At 45.4% G+C, this 20554-nt stretch overlaps 1 pseudogene; it reads left to right on the forward strand.

Moving 5' to 3' along the window:
• The first annotated feature begins 18929 nt into the window (after nt 1–18929).
• On the forward strand, nt 18930–19496 carry LOC123806202 (annotated as a pseudogene).
• The last annotated feature ends 1058 nt before the right edge of the window (nt 19497–20554 follow it).

Here is a 20554-nt window from a genome sequence, read left to right on the forward strand (position 1 = left end):
AAGGACTGGATGTGGGTGTGAGAGAGAGGGGCTGGAATCCAGAATGATTCCAAGGTGCTTGGCTCGAGAAAGTGGGAACATGGAATTGCTCCGAAGGGGGGCTTGTCAGGGGAGCTTGTGGGAGGAGTGGGATCAGGCAGGCGATGGGATGCGTGGAGTCGGGGGATGGTGTCGTAAACAAGTTCCCAGAAAGAATGGGTCACTGTGTATCTTCCTCCCTTACCTCAGAAAATAAAATGACGAGTATGTGAAAGCAACCTGCTAACTGTAAAGTTCTGCATTTAGATTAATCACAGCCATCTTGGTTATTGATTTCATCATGATGACTGCAGGAGGAAAGAGGAAATTTGCTAAGTCCACTGCCAGAAAGCATGACATGGAATTATAACAATGACGATGTAATGAACCTGAAATGGGTTTCAGAACTCAGGGTGCCTGAGAATCTAGGAAAACCCCCCACTAACCTGGCTTGGGGGATGGGAAAAGTGGAGCACAGCCATTGAGAGTTACTTTGCATTACTATGACAACTTGGCTAGCTTTACAGTTATGTTAAAAAGCCATGCTTGCGCTGGGGCAAGGGAGATGGGCGAGGCTTTGATTTGAGATGTAGATCATTGTGGGAGGAGTCAGAAATGGGGAGTTTACAGCGCCTTTGTTGAGAGAAGCCAGGAGCTTGGAGTCAGAATTTAAGCAGAGTGAACGGGTAGCCAATGGGGAGCTGATCATGAAGTTTGAAAGCAAGCAGTGAGAAGGGAGAAGTGAGCAAGCAGCTATGTAGTTTATAGTGAGGGAGAGGGCCATGCAGCCTGGACTAATAAAAAAGGAGAAGCTGCTGTGATCATACCTGCTCTCGCTGACTCCAGAGCTGTAAAGGACTTCTTGCAAGACCCTGACCTGCTGCACCTGCATTTTACCTGGACTTTTAAGACCCGGGCCTTTCCTGAGTTTCACCATGATCCAGAGTAACACAGCACATGCTTTTCTGGACTATTACACGGAGGCTGGTGACAGTGTATTTCATATCCTGCACAGATAAGATGTAGGGAACTTTTGGGGGTGTTTTTGGCTTGTAGCCTTGTGGGGAGCACAGGAAGTGCTTGGTCTCAGGGGAAAGGAGGCTCTGAGCTGAGGTGCTCTAAGCTCTCCCAAGGCTGGAATGTTGTAAATAAAGACCTGTTTCTACCAGCATTAATTGTTGGATCATACACCAAAGCACCGTATGAATGGGTCCTGGTCTGCTCAGTAACAAACATGCAACTGTAAAGTGATTTCCACATGTTACCTTGGCCTCCATCCTCATAACAGCCCCGTGACACACTATCATCCCCAGTAACAGGTTAGGGGAAGGGATTTTGCCCAACGTGACACAGCAAGTTAGAAGCTAAGCTAAAACCAGGACTCACACCCCAGGCCCCAGGCCCCAGGCCCCAGGCCCCAGGCCCCAGGCCCCAGGCTGGGGCTCCTTCCACCACACCCAAAACAAATTCCTTTTAAAAACAATGGAAACCCATGGAAAGATGTTCAACATATCAGTATAAGGAAATGCAAATGAAAGTCCTGAGGAGGAGCCACCACACACCCACCAGGATGGCCAAGAAGAGAGACACTGAAGAAACCAAGATTGGAGCGTCAGGGCTTCACCAGTGGAGATGCCTCATGGTACAACCACTTTGAAATGGTTCAGCAGTTTCTTATCATATTAAATATATTCTTATGCACAGCCAGAAATCCCTACACATATGCATGGAGCACTGGCCAGGAGTGGGGAGAGAGGGGCAGACATACCAGTCTGAGCACAAAGCCCACAGCAGCTCTATGCACGGCTGCCAAGAACTGGAGTCTGCCCAGACGTCCTTCAGCAGGTGTCTGGATAAACCAATGGCAATACGTCTGAATCACAGACTCAGCAATCAAAGATGCAAACTGCTGCTGCCTGCACCAACCCAGTCATCAGATGCATTATGACATGTGAAAGAAGACAGACTCAGAGGGTCTGAATCATTCCCTTTCGATGATGTTCTGGAAAAGGCAAAACCAATCTCTGTCACAGAAATCAGATGGGGACTGCCAGAGGCTATGGGATGGAAAGGGGTTGACTATAAAGGTCAAGAAGAAGTTTGGGGTGTGGTGATGTAACCCTTCTGTATCTTTAAAGGTTTTAATTTTTTAATTTATCTTTTGAGAGAGGAGAAGGGAGAGAGAATGAGAGGAGGAGAAACATCAGTGTGCGGGAGAAACATCTATCAGTTGCCTCTCACATGCCTCCAACCAGGGACCTGGTCTGCAACCCAGGCATGTGCCCTGACCAGGAATTGAACCTGCAACTTTTTGGTCTGTGGAGCAATGCCCAACCCACTGAGCCATACCAGTCAAGGCCCTTCTGTATTCTGATTGATATGTTGGATACACAACAGTAAGCATTTGTTGATATCAGAACAGCATAACAAAAAGAGTGAATTTAACTAATGTAGATTATATTCCAATAAACAAGACTTCAACAACAATAAAAACTGGACCAAGTCCCTCTGCACATGTGTCAACATCTCATCATTCTTTGGGTAAATTGCAAACTCCTTGCTACCACCTCTGAGCCAAACACGAGCTGGCCCTGCCTCCTCCTTTTTGTTAACACTCCCACGTGGCAGCTTCCTGGTCCTTGAGCACACCCTGTCCTGCAGTGACTCCGGAATCCTGCATATGCTGTCTCCCAGCCAAATGCTCTTTCTTTCACTGCTCCCCACATTTTCCTTCTCAAGCTTCCGACTTCTGACCTCCTGCCAGAGGAGATCCTGTCTTGTCATACCTTGCTCTTTCCCTTCATCACAAGTTGCAATCATATTTTTATTTAGCTATTTACCTGTGAGTCACCTAGCTCCCCCATGAGAGTGTCAGCTCTAGAATGGCACACATATGTGCTCATCACTGATGCCCAGCCCTTACCATCATGCTTGTCACACAATAAGTGTTCAATAAAATTACTGAATAAGTGCATAAAGAATGAATGAATGAAGTTCTAGAGAAAAGAAACAGACAAAATTACTTCTCTACATCCCATTCTTTGGCCAAAGAAAAAGGGCCGTAAAAAAAAAGAAGAAATTACCTAGACTCCTCAAGACCCCGTGCAAGGCAACATAGCCACATACTGTTGGGCCATCGCAACCAACAGAGGACCAAGTGACACTGAGTTGTACCTGTCACAGCGGTGGGCCCTGGGTTCCCTGCTCAAAACCTGTTGTCAGCCTAAAAAATATAAAGGCAAAAAAGAGTTAACGACTTTGTCTAGAGTCTCATCTTTCCCAACTGCCTGGCTTTGCTCAGCCTAAAATCAGTAGGAAATGTTCAGCCAATTTCAGTGCCCACTCAAACACCAGAGCTTCTGAGTTTTGGACCAAACATCACTCTTGTGAAGTGGAGGTCCTGTTAACACTTGGCTCAAAACAACAGGGTCAGTAAGAGGCTTATAAAAAAGATTTGAAACGTCACCCGGGCGCCAATTCGCTTCTAACTAAAGTCTATATTTTGATGAGCAACCTGTAAATGAATTAGGACTACATGGATTACATTCCCTGGAAACACATAAAGGGTGGCTGGGAGAGGCGGAGCCCGAGGAGAGAGATCTTTGGGACCAAACGTCAGTGCAGGTTTTGCCAGATTCCTAATGTTGGGAGGAGGTAAGTAGTTGAGGACATCTGGCTGACATAAAAACATGGCTGGGTTCATCCTTCCTCAAAGCAAATATTATTCTCATTAAAACATAACCAGATCATCTATTGGGAGGAGCAAATCATCGTGGAGAGTGGTGCAAAGAATCCCTTTTGTTGCACAACAGCTGCTTCTACATGGGACACCAGGAGGGAGGCACAGACTCACCACCACCATTGTGGTTCCTGCCCAGCATGGGCTCCCTCCAATGACTGGTGAGACACGGCCCTTCCCTTCCAGTGGGTCTCCAGAAACCACCTTCCCACAGTCTCAGCCAGGGTGGGGCAGAAGGTCTTAACTCAGAGGCATTGCACAGTGTGTGTTAATTTTATGTGTCAACTTGGAGAGGCTGTGGTGCCCAGTTGCTTGGTCCGACACCAGTTTCAGCATTTACCATCAATTAGCTTTCAAGAACGGAGATTATTCTTCATAGAGTGGGTGGGCCTCATTCAACAAGTTGAAGTTCTTAGGTGCAAAAACTGAGGTTTTCCAAAGAAGAAAAAGTTCTGCCTCAGGACAGTAACAGATGTCCTGCCAAGTTCCAGCCTGCTGGTCTGCCCTACAGGTTTGGGACTTGCTGGCCCCACAATCCTTAAAATAAAAATCTCTCTCTCATTTGCTTGTGGGTATCAGAGGAAGTGACTGAAAGCCCTCCCAGAGCTGAGCAAGTGGCATTGTTCTCTCTCAGACTCCTCCCTCACATACAGCCCCACAACACTACAGGGGTTGCACTGCCCTGGAAAATACCTAAGGCTCCACCCCTTACTACATAACAGGTGCACTGAGAAAAAAATGGCCCAAATGAAAGGACAGATCAAAAATACAACTAAGCAATGAAGAAATAGCCAACCTATCAGATGCACAGTTCAAAACACTGGTGGTCAGGATGCTCACAGTTGGTTGAAAATGGTCGCAAAATAGAGGAAAAAGTGAAGACTATGAAAAGTGAAATAAAGGAAAATGCACAGGGAACCAACAGTGACAGGAAGGAAGCCAGGACTCAAATCAATGGTTTGGACCAGAAGAAAGAAATAAACATTCAACCGGAACAGAATGAAGAAAAAAGAATTAAAAAAACTGAGGAGAGGCTTAGGAACCTCCAGGACAACTTTAAACATTCCAACATCCGAATCATAGGGGTGCCAGAAGGAGAAGAGGAAAAGCAAGAAATTGAAAACTTATTTGAAAAAGTAATGAAGGAGAACTTCCCCAGTCTAGCAAAGGATATCTGGCAAAGTCTGGCAAAGACTTTTAAGAAGCCCAGGAAGCTCAGAGAGTCCTAAAGAAGTTGGACCCAAGGAAGCACACACCAAGGCACATCATAATTACATTAGCCAAGATTAAAGATAAGGAGAAAATCTTAAAAGCAGCAAGAGAAAAGGAGACAGTTTCCTACAAAGGTGTTCCCATGAGATTTCTGGTTTCTCAAAGAAACCTTGCAGGCAAGAAGGGGTTGGAAAGAAGTATTCAAAGTCATGAAAGGAAAGGGCCTCCATCCAAGATTACTCTATCCAGCAAAGCTATCATTTATAATGGAAGGGCAGATAAAGTGCTTCCCAGATGAGGTCAAGTTAAGGGAGCCTTTATTATATAAAATGTTAAATGGACTTATCTAAGAAAAAGAAGATGATTAAATAAATGAACAGTAAAATGACAACAAACTCACAATCAACAACAGAACCTAAAACAAAAACAAAAACAAAAACAAACTAAGCAAACAACTAGAACAGGAACAGAATTACAGAAATGGAGATCACATGGAGGGTTATCAGCAGGGAGGAGGAGGGGGGAGAATGGGGAAAAAGGTACAGAGAATAAGAAGCATAAATGGCAGGTACAAAATAGGCAGGAGGAGGTTAAGAATAGTATAGGAAATGTAGAAACCAAAGAACTTATATGTACAACCCATGGACATGAACTAAGTCTGGGGGGTGGGGGGGGGGATGCGGGCGGGAGGGAGTTTGCAGGGCAGAGGGGAATAAGGGGGAGGAAGGGAATAGGACAAATGTAATAGCATAATCAATAAAATATATATATTTTTAAAAAGGTAAAAAATATCTCTCCATGTGTAGATAGATACAATTATCTTAGATGAGATAAGATGAGATAAGATGGGATGAGATATCCTATCGGTTCTGTTTCTCTGGAGAACCCTGGCTGATTTACAGAGAAAGCAAAGCCCTTGAAAAATCCAAGTGGCAGTATAGACTGATGATTAAATATGCTGACTCTGATGTACATGAAGTTCTGGAACAGGCAAAACTAACCTATGATGAAAAAGGTCCAGGACAGTGGTTGTCTCTAGTGGGGGTGGGGGAGCCAGGGTTGCCTGGGAAGTGAGGGGACTTTCAGATCTCACAGGGGAGGTGTTTGCTTTTGTTAAAATTTGGAGACTATCACACCCAAGGTTTATGCATTTCACTGCGTGGAAATTTTACTCAAACACATAAAACAAATACGGAAATGTCATTGATGAGATGTGAGGTCAAGTGTTTAGGGGTGAGGGCAGTTGTGTTTGAAATGCACACAGAAACAAGATTGATTTGCAGATGAATAGGAGGATGGAGAGATGGTGAGAAGACATGTGATAATAAACATACCTTTATGTTAATGGTGGAATCAGGTGGTGGGTAGGTATGTGGCTGTTGGCTGTAAAGTCATTTTAATTTTCCTTCGTGTTTGAGTTTTTTTATAATAAAATGCAGGAAAAGAGAACAAGTGCAGGCTGTGGGGCCAGCCCATCTGCTGTGAGTCCGGACTGTGCTGCTAGAACAGCTGTGGGCCCTCGGTCAGTTTCCTGACCTCTCTGTGCCTCAGTTCCCCCAACTAAAAATGGCCAGTGATGACAGCACCCACTTTTAGGGCCGTGTGTGGGTTAACCAGTTAATGTGCATAAAGCCCTAGGAGCAGTGCTGACACAGAGCAGCATCACCAGCAATTCTTACCCCCTAGAGTCATTTCCCCCTGGAACTGAGAAGTTGAGATTTGACTCTATGAGACAGCTCAAAGCCATGGATTTCTGAAGCTTCTAAACGTGAACTCCTGAGTAAGCACCTGACTGAAATGGTGAATAGAAGATTCGCCCTGGTAGCCACACCCTCATTCAATTTCCTTCCGTAAGATCAGGGGACACCAATATCGGAGGCTCACGGGGACTTGGATAAATAAGACGAGCCATAGTCGCCTGGGGCAGCATGAGCCAAAGGCTCGGGGAGCCCAGAGCAGGCAGAGGTGTGTTCTGTATGGACAGACGATGAGCGGCCTCTTGGGGGAGGCAGTTAAGGTGGGTAGGACTTTAGCAGAGGAACATGGGCCCCAGGTTGCATAAAAGATGCTCTGTGACGTAAGGTTGTCATCCACAGGTGTGGTGGGTCTCATCTGCCTGCTGCCTGCTCAGAGTCCATCTGGAAACTGCACTTGTAGAACGTGATCCTGCCTCACTGGAAGGGTCCCTCCCTCGCTGCAAGGGTCCCTCCCCGGCTAGTCCTAGCTCCCAGTGGGCAAATGCACTGTCCAGTCACGAAGGATCCCACAGACCACCATTCCAAAACCCGAAGGCCAGCTGTTTCCCAGCAAAGATTGTGAGGGTTATATTAACCCTTATTTTCTCACCCACTTTCCCTGATGAGCAGGGGCTCACAGAGCCCAGAACAATGTGAAATGAGCTAGCCAACAAAGACATTGTATTGTAATGAACCAGGAGAACATGTTTCAGATTCAGAAAAAGAAGAAAACTCACCTTTAAAGTACCAGTGATGCCCTTATGAATGACTAAATTTAATCCACTCCCCCATTCATCCACCACCCATTCATCCATCGATGCATACACTCCATTGATCAACCCATCCGTCCATTGTCCATCCATCCATCCATCCCTCTATCCATCCATTGAACAACCACCTATCCACCCACGCATCCACCCATGCATCCATTCACCCATCTGTCCATCCACCTATCCTTCCATCCGTCATCCATCCATCCATCCATCCATCCACAGAACTTTAAGGAGCCTTATATTGTTATAACCCTACTACATGGTGGGTTTACAAAGTTACAATATCTGGCATAGAGTAGGCATTAAATATTTGTTGGATATTTGGATTAAGTAAATAATGATTACAAAACAGGTAAGATATTTGTATCTTTAAGGAGAAAGGGAACAAAATAATGCCACAGGCAGGTGTTACGCAGTACAGTCAGGGCAATGACGTAACCAATGAAACAAAACAGGATGTGGGGGACAGTAAAAGGGGCACTGGAACAATTTTTAAAATACATACTTTTTTGAAATCCTTATTGTCTGACAATTTTATTTTCTTTATTGGTGGGCCTATAAAATAGCTATAATTATTATCAAAAATAAATTATTGCAAGTCTGTATCATATATATTAAAGCAAAGCTTTAATAATTTCTTTGTATTTATTATCTGGGCATTTAAAAACAAGCAGCATAATTATTCCTGCTACACATTCACCAACTTTAACTAATTTTTCCAGTGTGTCTGGCTCTAACCCTATGTCACCAATATTTTTTGAAGAATGCTTTTTTCATTATTTATTAGTTTTACTGTTTCATAGATTATTACCAGTCTTCTTCAGTGTTATACTTTGTGACTGATACATTCAAAAGCACTGACACCTCTGATTGACTCTGTAAAGTGTAATATTTTATTGAAAAAATACTCTCCTCATAGGTACTGACAGACATGGCGAGCCCAGAGGACAGTGGGTAGGTGGAGGGTCTCCTCAGCCCCGGCTTTTCCACGCAGACTTGTGAGGCTGTCTCGGCCGGGCATCCGGGCAGGTGCTGTGTTTCTGCCTCCGTCCAGAGACCTGCCCATCAACAAATCATTCACCAGGCAGAACTCACCAAACAAGTTGTCTCTATTCAGGATTCTTTTGAAATGTTTTAAAATCTTAGGCTGTCTCAACTCCATTCCATCTGGGCAGAAAATATAAATTTATCCAATTAAAAAATGTGAACTTCATTAGAAGATTCAAGTCCAGAACGTTCCAGAGTACGACTGTAGCACTGCACATGAAGCCCAGTCCCAAGTTCATGGAACTTGGTGCCTCTGCCACTCCCCGGCTTTGGTAGGGCAGCGTTTTGGCGTCTTTCTACGGACGAGCTTTCCAGGTGGTAACTGCGCTTCATTAAAAGCTTCAGGGACTGAAGTTTTCTGGTACAACGTTCCCTGGGAACTTTGAAGTTTCCAGTGAATCTTGAGTAAATGCAAACAAAATGTAAGGGCGCATTTACAGAACCAGTCAACGCCGCTGCGGGCCACTCCGTCTCCTTCCCAGGGGCCCTGACCCCGACCCCCCTGCTGGTGGGAGCACAGCACGGAGGCGTGGACTGCTCGGCGGAAGCCTCTCCTGCTTTGTAACTCAACGCTGGCTTCCTCGCACAGATTTGCGGTCTCCTTCTGCTGCTCCTGTGGTACATTTGGACAAGCTCAGCCGCTGTCGTGATCGGGAGACTATTCCCATGCAGTTACTGCCTGAGGGGCAGCATTGGTTGTGAGACTGTTTCTGCCCCATACCCCTCCCAGTTCAGCAAAAACATTGTTTTTACTAATGATGTATGAGCGCCCAAATCCGAATTTGCATTAACACTGCATAAAGAAATCACTGAACCCATCGCATTGAACTTTTAACGGACTCAACAAAAGCCTTGATAGTTCCTAGGCTCCCTACTGCCCCTGCCAGCTGGGGCTCCCTGTGTCCCGCAGGCCACTGGTGGGGATGGCATGGTGTCCAGGAACCAGAGGCTGGCAAGGCAGCAGGCTCCACACCTAAAAACATCCCTTTGTTTAAATCCTCAGATTCTAGCTAGATTTTCTGGCCCACCAAAGTCTCTGTGCTGGATGCCTGCTGCCTCTTTGTTTTACAGGAAGACTGGTGAGTGTTAGAGATGGCCAGCTCATGCCTGGACGAGTCTCCCCTGGTCACAACCGCAGTGTGGATAAGAACAGCTACCCTGGTCCCTTTGTGTAGTTTCCAGGGCATCTGGATGCCGCACGTGTGAAGTCACCCGTGTGGGATAGACCATGGAGAAGCAGGTTCCCCCAGCCACCCCAGCCACTGTGGAACCTGCACCCTCCACACCCCCCTCCACAGGCTGCCCGTGGAGACCAGAGGAGGCCTCGCCTGTGCTGTCCGGCCATGGCCCTTGGAGCTCCTGGCGCGAGGACGACAGCCTGGCCCCTGCCACCCATGACAAGGTGTGGAGACCGCTGGCTGCACCGTGGGACAGAAAGCTACTGCATGGCAGGAAACACAAAACATCCCTGAAATGCAGCAAATAATTCTAACTTATAGGAGGAATGTTAAAATAAATATTTAGAGGTTTTGATGAAATGCAGCTCTGTTTTGAAGGAAAATGAGAAGCTGAAAAACAGGTTCAGATGCTATTTTTGCTTCAAGAAGCTGTGTTGGATGTAAGAACACGTGAGGAGAAGGCTTTATTCCTGCCCTTGACAGCCCAAACCACGATTCCATATTCACTGCTTCAGTCCTTTCCTTCCCAGTAGCTCTCACAGCAAACACACCTGTCCCCAGGAGCACCAGGAAGAATGGCAGGTGGCTGTGCCCTCACAGGGGCCAGGACGGTGATGGTGCCCAGCCATTGTGGGCTCTCCCAAAAGGCCAGGCACAGCTGGGCACATGCAGCAGGCACCTCACTCCCTCCACTCCACTGGTCTCCATTGGGTTCAGTGACCACGCCCACACCCTGGAGGAAACCAAGGCCAGTGAGTGTGAGAGCCCAGCCCAGTGTCACACTGAAAAGTGGGCAGCTCTTCCTGCCTCTGTGTGGCTCCTTCCCCTTAGTGGCAGCCCAAGCCATCCAGGGCGGTCTGAGGACCAAGGGCCGGGCTGTTTGCTCCAGAGCCTCCTCCTGACAGAGCAGGGCAGGGCAGGGCAGGGGGCAGGTACAGCCCCTGCAGAGGGGCAGGGGACAGGCCACGTGGACACGTGGACAGGACCAGCTGCCTGGGATGGAGTTAGGCCACAGGAGAGGCAGCGGAGGTCTCGTGTATTATCCTGGAAGAAGAAGGAGCCAGGTACCTGTCAAAGCTGTTGAGGGAGGTGCTAGAAAAGTCTCTCACTAGCAAAGAGAGGGTGGGATCAGAGGGCATAGGAAGGGCCAGACCTGACACTGACCTGTGGTCATTCAGCAAGACCCCAGCGCCCCCACCAGCTGCCAGCACACAGCAGTAACTAGGAACGCCAGTCCCTGCCTCATGGGGAAGTACAGTCACATAATGACAACAGAGAACTGAAAGACACGGACATGGGGGCTTCAGAAGAGCTGAGACTACATACCCAGGAGTGTCAGAGGCTGCAGGGGATTACAGCATGGAAGGTGTGAGCAAGCCAGATTGACCCACTGTCCTAGCATTGTGGAGGCTCTGGTCAAGGGGGGCTGCCTGGAAAGAGGATTTGGCTCTTCTTCATTAGCCCCACTTGGACTAAATCAGACTTGCTCGTCAGAGCCTCCCGCTGTGGCATCTGGCCCCTGTGAGGGTCTGCATGGTGTGGCCACTGAGTGAGCAGGGTGCCACTGGCCTCAGGAGGGGGAGAGCAGGTGGGAGAGACCCTGAGAGATGGACCCTCCCTGCCCTTGAGGGATGAGAACTCGCTCTTGATGGGGATGGTGGAGGTTGTAGGGGACAAGGCTGGGCTGCCCTGGGAGTGGCAGCTGAGATGGAAGAATAACTCTTGCCAGGACACTATCTAATTCATTTTTGCATATGATTTTGCACAGGAAGTAGAATTTGGTGCAAGCAGGATTCCCGGAGTATGAGAAACAACTTAGAATCCACGTCTTCCCTGCAACCAGAGACAGGGTGTCATCTCATGCAATGAAGTGAAATGAAGTGGCACCCACTCATGCTCCACGAGGTGGAACATGGAGGATGTGTTCCCCCACCCAAGTTTGGAGGCACTCCATTGAATCCAGCTGCACAGAACATTCTGGTAGAAAGAATGTTGAAATACCAGCCCACTCAGAAATTCCCGAGAAAGCCCATGGGGGTGGCGGTCTTTGCCTCAGCCCTCAGCCCACAGCAGAACAATGCAAGTATGGCCCCAAGTCGGTGTTGGCAGGGGAAGGACACTCCCTGGGTGCCCCCACACCCTTTTCTTTCGAGAAGCCTGAGGAGAGCCACGCTCTGGAGGGAAGAAATGACTCCTACAGCTGCTCTGCAGGCAGCAGGCGCCCAGTGAGAAAATCTGGGCAAAGGGGCCTCCCTGGAAACCACTGTTTGGGGCCAGGTTTACTCTAAGCCTTTGTTACCAAGGACATTTTGTTCCAAACCCCTACACCTCACCTGAGATCATCGTCCATCTTCATGAAATGACAGAGTAATTCTTTCCACGAGTGCTGGCCAGGTTGGGTGTGCATGGGCCAGGTCATGTTGGCATGGCAAGGAGACAGGGATGGGAGGAGTGAAGCCCTAACCCCAGCCTCAGCCCCAGCCCCCTGCCCTACCCCTCCCAGCCGGCGTCTCTGCAGCAGTGCACTTCTTCCAGGAGAGAACAGCCCACCCCCTGCACCTACACAGTCTTCCTCACCACCACATCCTTGCCCAATCCCTGAGTGCCCATTAGATGCCAGGCCATGTATGGGAAGCTCCTCACATGAATTATTTTATTTAACCCTTGTAATAGCAATAGGATGCCAGCATTCATTTTTATCCTGAGTTCAAAGATAAAAATCTGATGTTCTAAACCCTTACGTGTATGGTCAATTGATTTTCAATAAGGGTTCCAAGACAATTCAGTGGGGGAAGGACAGTCTTTTCAACAAATGATGCTGACAGCAGAACACCCACATGCAAACAAATAAAGTTTGAGCCCTATGAAGCAGCACATACAAAAGTTTACTCGAAGAGGCTCACAGACCTACATGTAAGCTAAAACTGTAACTCTCAGAAGAAAGCAAAAGTGCAAATCTTCATGACCTTGGATTAGGCAATGGTTTTTTAAATACAACACCAAAAGCACAATGAGAAAATAAAAAATAGATGTACTATATTTAACATTTAAATTTCTGTGGTACAAAGGACACCATCTAGAAAGTAAAAGGACAGAAGGCAGTGACTCAGCAATCTGAAGACGCATTTACTGTGGGAACAGTGCATCAACCATAGGAACATTTCACAGGTAAGTTAATTGGACATTCAAGAGCAAGGCTCCTGGCTTTGGGTCAAAGATGGCAGAGTAAAAGATCCTGAGTTCACCTCCTCTTGTTGACACCAAAACTACAACTACATATAGAACAGCCATCTCTGAGAATGACCTAAAGACTAGCAGAATAGATTTTCTACAAATGCAGATACACAGAATATGCCACATTGAGACAGGTAGGAGAGGCAGTGACTCAGTCTAGTCAGGACCTACCCTATTTCCCACTCCCCATGTGGTGACTCACAGGTAGGAGGAATATCACAACCATGGAGGTCCACTCCTAAAGAATGAGCGTTCCAAGGCCCAATCTCAGGGACATGCACCAGGAAGAGGAGCCCCCATAACATCTGGCTTTGAAAACCAGCAGGGCATAGGTCCGGGAGAGCCAGAGAACTATAGAAAGCCAAGGTTGTGCTCTTTCTGAGTCTTCCCCACCCACCTGGCCAGAGGAAGCAGTTTGAAAATCACCTGGGTCATACATGAAGGTGATACATTGAATAATATATGTAATGTGTATCGTGGAGGGATAGGGATTTGCTGGAACTTTCTTCTGAGTCAGCAGCACTAGAAGGTACCATTTCCCTCATCTTTCCCCTCCTTCCACCTAGCTGGTCTGACACTGGCAGGCAACATTTCTGACCTCTCCATTAACCTTGCTAACACTGTTCACCCCATCCTGGTGCTTCCCTGAGGACCCACCTAAGCTGGCAGCCCTCCAAAGTGGTTCCTGCCCTGCAACACCTGGTGGGTGGTGTCAGTCACCACCAGCACACAGCACTGTATCTGCAGTAGTGTGGCCGGGCCTCTCAGCCAACCACACCGAAGACCTGCCTTGCACACCAGCATATTCACAACAGTTGGGACCAGGCCTCACAGCCAGCTGGGCCAGGAACCTGCCTCACCTGCCCACAGTAGTTGTTGCCCAACCAGGAGGCCACACTAGTCCACACAGGGAACACCTCTGTAACACCTGGCTCTGGTGACAAGGGGGATTCCACCACCGGACCCCACAGGACACCTTCCAAATAAGACCACTTTTTAAAGACCAGGAAACATAGTTGATCTACATAATACATAGGAGCAGAAAGGAAAAATGAGGAGACAAAAGAATAAGTGAAAAAAAAAGAAAAAACAAGGCAAAACCCCAGAAAGAAGAGAAGGTAAGCTGTCTAAATAAAATGGAGGTAAGCTGTCTACTAGCTAAAGAATTCAAAGTAATAGTTACAAAAATGCTCATCAAACCATGCAGACAAGTAGATAAAATCAATGAGAACTTCAACAGAGATAATAATTGTAAAAAAAAACAACAACAAAAAAACAAAAAACAAAACTAGAGAGAGAGAGACAGAACTTATCAGAACTGCAGAATATAACAACTGAAATGAAAAAAAAACACTAGAGGGAATCAACATCAGATAGGATGACACAGATGAATGGATCAGCAATCAGGAAGACAAGATAGTGAAAATCACTCAATTGGAAAATCAAAATTTAAAAAAAGCTAAAAGAATGAGGATAGCATAAGGGACTTCTGGGACAAGATCAAGCATATTAACAGTCACAGGACACTGGGTCCCAGAAGGAAAAGAGAGACAGAAAATCTATTTGAAGAAATAATGGTGAAAACGTTTACACCATGGCAAAGGAAACAGGAGTCCAAGCCCAGAAAGCACAGAGAGTCCCAAACAAGATGAACCCAAAGGAACCCACACCAAGACACATCATAATTAAAGTGTTAAAAGTTAAGACAAAGAGGGAGTCTTAATAGTAGGAAGAAAAAAACTAGTTACATACAAGGGAATGCCCATAAGGTTATCAGCTGATTTTTCAACAGAAACTTTGCAGGCCAGGAGGGAGTGGTATGATATATTCAATGTGGTAAAAGGGAAAACCTATAATCAAAGACACTCTACCCGACAAAGCTGTCATTCAGAATTGAAGGGGAGAGAGTTTCAAAGACAAGCAAAAGCTAAAAGAGTTCATCACCACCAAACCAGCATGACAAGGACTATTAAAGGAGATCCTTTAAGTGGAAAAGAAAAGTCAAAAACTAGAAACAAGAAAATATATAACAGAAAAAATCTCACTAGTAAGGGCAAATATATAGTTATGGTAGTAGTAGGCCAACCATTTATAAAGCTAGTATGAAAACAATTAAAATAACAATGAGTACATACCTATCAATAATTACTTTAAATGCAAATGGCTTAAAGGCTCCGTTTAAAAGCCATAGGGTAACTGAATGGATTAAAGAAGAAAAAAACAAGCCCTTTACATATGCAGCCACATGAGCATCATGTCAGACTGAAAGACACACACAGACAGAAAGTGAAGGGATGGAAAAAGATATTTCATGAAAATGGAAATGAAAGAAAAAAAGCTGGGATAGCAATATTTATACCAGACAAAATAGACTTTAAAACAAAGGCTATAACAAGAGAAAAATAAGAACCCAGCGATTTCACTACTGGGTGCTTATTCAAAGAAAACAAACACTAATTCAAAAAGTGATATGCACCCTTATGTTCATTGCATCATTATTTTCAATATCCATGACACAGAGGCAACCTAAGTGTCCATCAAGAGCTGAATGGAAAAAGAAGTGAGGTGTTCACAAACATGTGCATGCACACACACACTGGAATATTACTCAGCCATAAGAAAATGAAATCTTGTTATTTGCAACAACATGGATAGAACTAGAGGGTATTATGCTAAGTGAAGTAAGTCAGAAATAGAAAAAGACTGTTATTTCACTTGTATGAAAAATATAAAAAACTAAACAAATGAACAAAATGGGCAGTGGGGGGATGGGCAAAAAGGTGAAGGGAGTTAAGAGGTACAAAAAGGTAAAAAGGAGTTAAGAGATACAATGTTATAGTTACGACAAGTAAGTCAGGGGATGTAAAGTACGGCATGGAGAATACAGTCAATATCACAATAACTTTTCACAGGGGCAGACCGGTACTAGACTTCTTGCAGTGATCACTTCATAAGGTTTATAAACGTTAAACCACTAGTTTGTACATATGAAATTAATATAATATTGTATGTCAACTATACTTTAAAAAAATTACAAAGGACACATGGACAAAGCTAAAGGGGGGTAGGATTGGGGGGTTGAGGATGGCTGTGGTGAGGGGAAAATGGAGACAACTGTACTTGAACAATAATAAAAAACAGAAAAAAAGGAAAAAGGTTTATATTCCAGAATAAAAATGTTTTAAATAGAAAGTAAAATGAGAGAAAATAGTTGCAAATCATTTACTTGATAAGCAACTTGTATCTAGACGACATAAAGAATTCCCACAATTCAAAAATAAAAAGACAAAGGATATACACAACTGCCAATAAGCACATGAAAAAGATGCAAATTGAGGACTTCTGGCTGAAATGGAGGTGTAGGTAGGTACACTTTGCCTCCTTGCACAATCAAAAGAAGGACAACCACAAATTTAAAAACAAAAACAACAAGAACTGACAGAAAATAGAACTGTATGGAAGTCTAACAACCAAGGAGTTAAAGAAGAAACATTCATCCAGACTGGTAGGAGGGGCAGAGATGGGCAGTAGAGCAGAGAGGACTCCTGGTAAGGCAGCAGCTGGCCAATGGGGTGGTCAAGGGGGCTGCAGGTGGAATGGGCAGTCCCACATTTGCCTGTGGATAAACCAAAGGAATAACTGGAGAGCAAGGCAGAATATGCAACCCAAGGTTCCAGTGTGGAGAAATAAAGCCTCAAAACCTCTGACTGAGAAAACCTGTGGGGGTTGAGGTTCTGGGAGAAACTCCCAGCCTCACAGGAGAGTTCACTGGAGAGACCCACAGGGTCCTGGAATGTACACAAAACCATCCACGCAAGAATCAGCACCAGAAGGGCCCAGTTTGCTTGTGGGTAGTGGGGGAAGTGACTGAAAACCCGCCAAGAGCTGAGCAAGTGGCATTGTTCTCTCTCAGACTCCTCTCTCACATAAGCCCCGCAACCCTATGGGGGTTGCCTTGCCCTGGAAAATACCTAAGGCCCCACCCCTCACTATGTAACAGGTGCACTGAGGGAAAAAAATGGCTTAAATGAAAGGACAGATCAAAGCTCCAGAAAAAAATACAACTAAGCAATGAAGAGATAGCCAACCTATCAGATGCACAGTTCAAAACACTGGTGGTCAGGATGCTCACAGAGTTGGTTGAGAATGGTCACAAAATAGAGGAAAAAGTGAAGGCTATGAAAAGTGAAATAAAGGAAAATGCACAGGGAACCAACAGTGACGGGAAGGAAACCAGGACTCAGATCAATAGTTTGGACCAGAAGGAAGAAATAAACATTCAACCAGAACAGAATGAAGAAACAAGAATTCAAAAAACTAAGGAGAGGCTTAGGAACTTCCAGGACATCTTTAAACATTCCAACATCCAAATCATAGAGGTTCTAGAAGGAGAAGAGGAAGAGCAAGAAATTGAAAACTTATTTGAAAAAGTAATGAAGGAGAACTTCTCCAATCTGGCAAAGGAAATAGACTTTCAGGAAGCCCAGGAAACTCAGAGAGTCCTAAAGAAGTTGGACCCAAGGAAGCACACACCAAGGCACATCATAATTACATTAGCCAAGATAAAGATAAGGAGAAAATCTTAAAAGCAGCAAGAGAAAAGGAGACAGTTTCCTACAAGGTGTTCCCATGAGATTTCTGGTTTCTCAAAAGAAACCTTTCAGGTAAGAAGGGGTTGGAAAGAAGTATTCAAAGTCATGAAAGGCAAGGACCTTCATCCAAGATTACTCTATCCAGCCAAGCTGTCATTTATAATGGAAGGGCAGATCAAGTGCTTCCCAGATGAGGTCAAGTTAAAGGAGTTCATCAACACCAAGCCCTTATTATATAAAACGTTAAAGGGACTTATCTAAGAAAAAGAAGATCGAATAAATGAACGGTAAAATGACATTAAACTCACAACTATCAATAACCAAACCTAAAAAACAAAACAAAACAAAACAAAACAATAAACTAGAACAAACTAAGCAAACAACTAGAACAGGACTGGAATCACAGAAGTGGAGATCACATGGAGGGTTATATCATCAGGGAAGCAGAGGAGGGAGGATGGGGGAAAAGGTACAGGGAATAAGTAGCATAAATGGTAGGCAGAAAATAAACAGGGCAGGGGGGGTGTTGTTAAGAATAGTATAAGAAATGGAGAAGCCAAAGGACTTATATATATGACCCATGGACATGAACTAATGGGGTGGGGGGCGGGGAATGCGGGTTGGAGGAGAGGTGCAGGGCAGAGGGGAATAAAGGGAGGAAAATGGGATGACCGTAATAGCATAATCAATAGCATATATTTTTAAAAAGAAAAAGAGGCAAAATGAAACCATAATCAAATGCCACTTCACGCTTCTTACAATAGCTCTAACCAAACAGACAAAATGAGAAGTGTGGGCGAGGCTGGGGACAATGGGAAACTTCACACACTGCTAGTGGGAATGCAAGGTGGTGAAGCCCCTGTGTCTAAGAACTGCTCAGAAGGTAAAGCTAGGAGTGACCACATGACCCAGCAATTCCACTCCTAGGTGTATGCCCAGGAGAAATGAAAACATGTGTCCACACAACTGTACACAAATGTTTGTAGCAGCATTATTCATAATAGCCAAAATCCAAAAACAACTGAAATGTTCACCAAACTAATGGATAAACAAAATGTGATCTACCCATACAATAGACTATTACTCAGCTATGAGAAGGAATGAACGGGTGGTGTTTTCTTTCTTCTGTTGTCATGTACCTTGGTAATGGCTAGGGCTAGGGGTCTGAGGTCTGCACTGGCCCAGAGAGCAATCTGAGCCGCTGGACCCGGACAGGTGTGGGCCTCTGGACTGAGACATGACACTGAGCATCAGAGAGGGAATGTGACGTCCCCAAGTCAGGGAGTAATTGGTAGAGCTAGGCAAGAACCTGAGCTTGTAACTGAGAAGACCAGAGATGTTCCTATTATACTCTTGGGGAGCAGACCCTAAGATCTTTGCAAATTATCTTGTGGGGGAAAATGGCTAAGGTCAAAAGAAGTCAGAAAGCTCCCCCAATTGGCTGGGTGTTGTTTGAGCAAACACTGGACAAATTAGATAAAAACAATGAAAGAAGCTAAAGCAGAACCTCATGAGGGAAAGAGGAAAGTGGAATCTCTGGGGCCCATCTTCAGGATCCACCACCTGCAAACCTGCTACATTTCTGACCTGTTCTACAAGCAGAAGCCATAAGCAGAGAACTGTACAAATGCAGGATGGGACAAAAGTAGGTTTATAGCTGTGAGTGCATGAAACAGAGTTTATTCCTGTATTATTTGTTATTCATTAATTATTGCATTATTTTCCATGCAAACAACCTCAAACCTACTTTCACCCTTCCCTGGAACAATCAAAGAATGCTACACAGAAAAAAACCTGATCTCAAAATGAAAAAAAGCAGGAGTGTGGGAACCGATGCTGCCTGCAGAGCATTCAGACATGGGACAGCAGTTTGGGGACAAATTGCACTTGCTGGTCCCCAAAACCAAGCTGGAAGTGGGCCACATCATCGAGTGCCTGCCCTGTGGCTACGAGGCTGCTCTGGCTGAGGCCTCGGGGCCTGACCCCTCTGCGCCCAGGACTTTGGGCTGTGCAGGCTCCTGTCCGCCAGGGCACCCCAGTCCTCAGAGCAGCGCTTCTCGAAGAGTGGGGCCCCAGGCTGGTGCTGGAGCGCGGCCTCCACAAGTGAAGGCGCTGGTGTCCACCAGCTGGGATTTATAGAAATAAAACTTTTAAACTTATGGGAAAGAAAAATAATAAGCCTTCCTTAAGAACATTATGCTGAGGGAAATAAGCCCATCACAAAAGGCCACATATTGTGTGATTCCATTTATATAAAATGTCCAAAAAAGTTGCATCCTTAGAGACAAAAAGTAGACTCATGGTTGCAGGAGCTGAGGGGGGCAGATATGGGGAATAACTGTGAACGCATTTCCTTTGGGGCAATGAAAAGTTCTAAAATTGGCTGTGGTTTGGTTGTACAATGCTGTGAGCACATTAAAAATTATCAAAGTGTACACTTTAAATTAATGAATGATATCTTAATAAGGCTGTATAAAAAACAACTGAGGCTCAGGATAGTGGTCGATGGGCCACATCCTACATGGAGGGCAGAAGGCAGGACTTGAGCCCAGGCCCTCAGGTCAAAGCTCTTCATCACCTCCTATGGACTTAAGTCTTCCATGTAAGATCCCTAACTCTGGATTTCCTCGTCACTGATGACCCAACCCCATGATATTCACAGATGGTCCATAAGCCAGCTCCTGGGCAGCCCCTGCCCGCTGGTTAGTGATGCAGAATCTCAGGCCCCACCCAGTCCTGATGATCAGAATCTACATTTTAACTAGATCCACAGGGAATTCATGTACACATTAGGGTGCAGATTATATCCCTCACCTCCTCATAAAAGTGTCTCAGAAGGACTCGCCAATCATTCCCATTGTGTGGTATGGGTCACCACGATAGTGAGAAACACACATGATTTGGAATGAAAAGACCCAGTTTTGAGTTCCAGCACTGACACTTCATTCATTCATTCATTCGTGCATTCAACAAGCACTGATTGATTGATTATGATATAGCAGACCTGTTTGAGGGATACAGAGAT

The sequence above is a fragment of the Phyllostomus hastatus genome, unplaced genomic scaffold (genome assembly GCF_019186645.2).
Source record: "Phyllostomus hastatus isolate PE091 unplaced genomic scaffold, TTU_PhHast_1.1 phas_scaffold_345, whole genome shotgun sequence".
NCBI classification, from domain to species: Eukaryota; Metazoa; Chordata; class Mammalia; order Chiroptera; family Phyllostomidae; genus Phyllostomus; species Phyllostomus hastatus.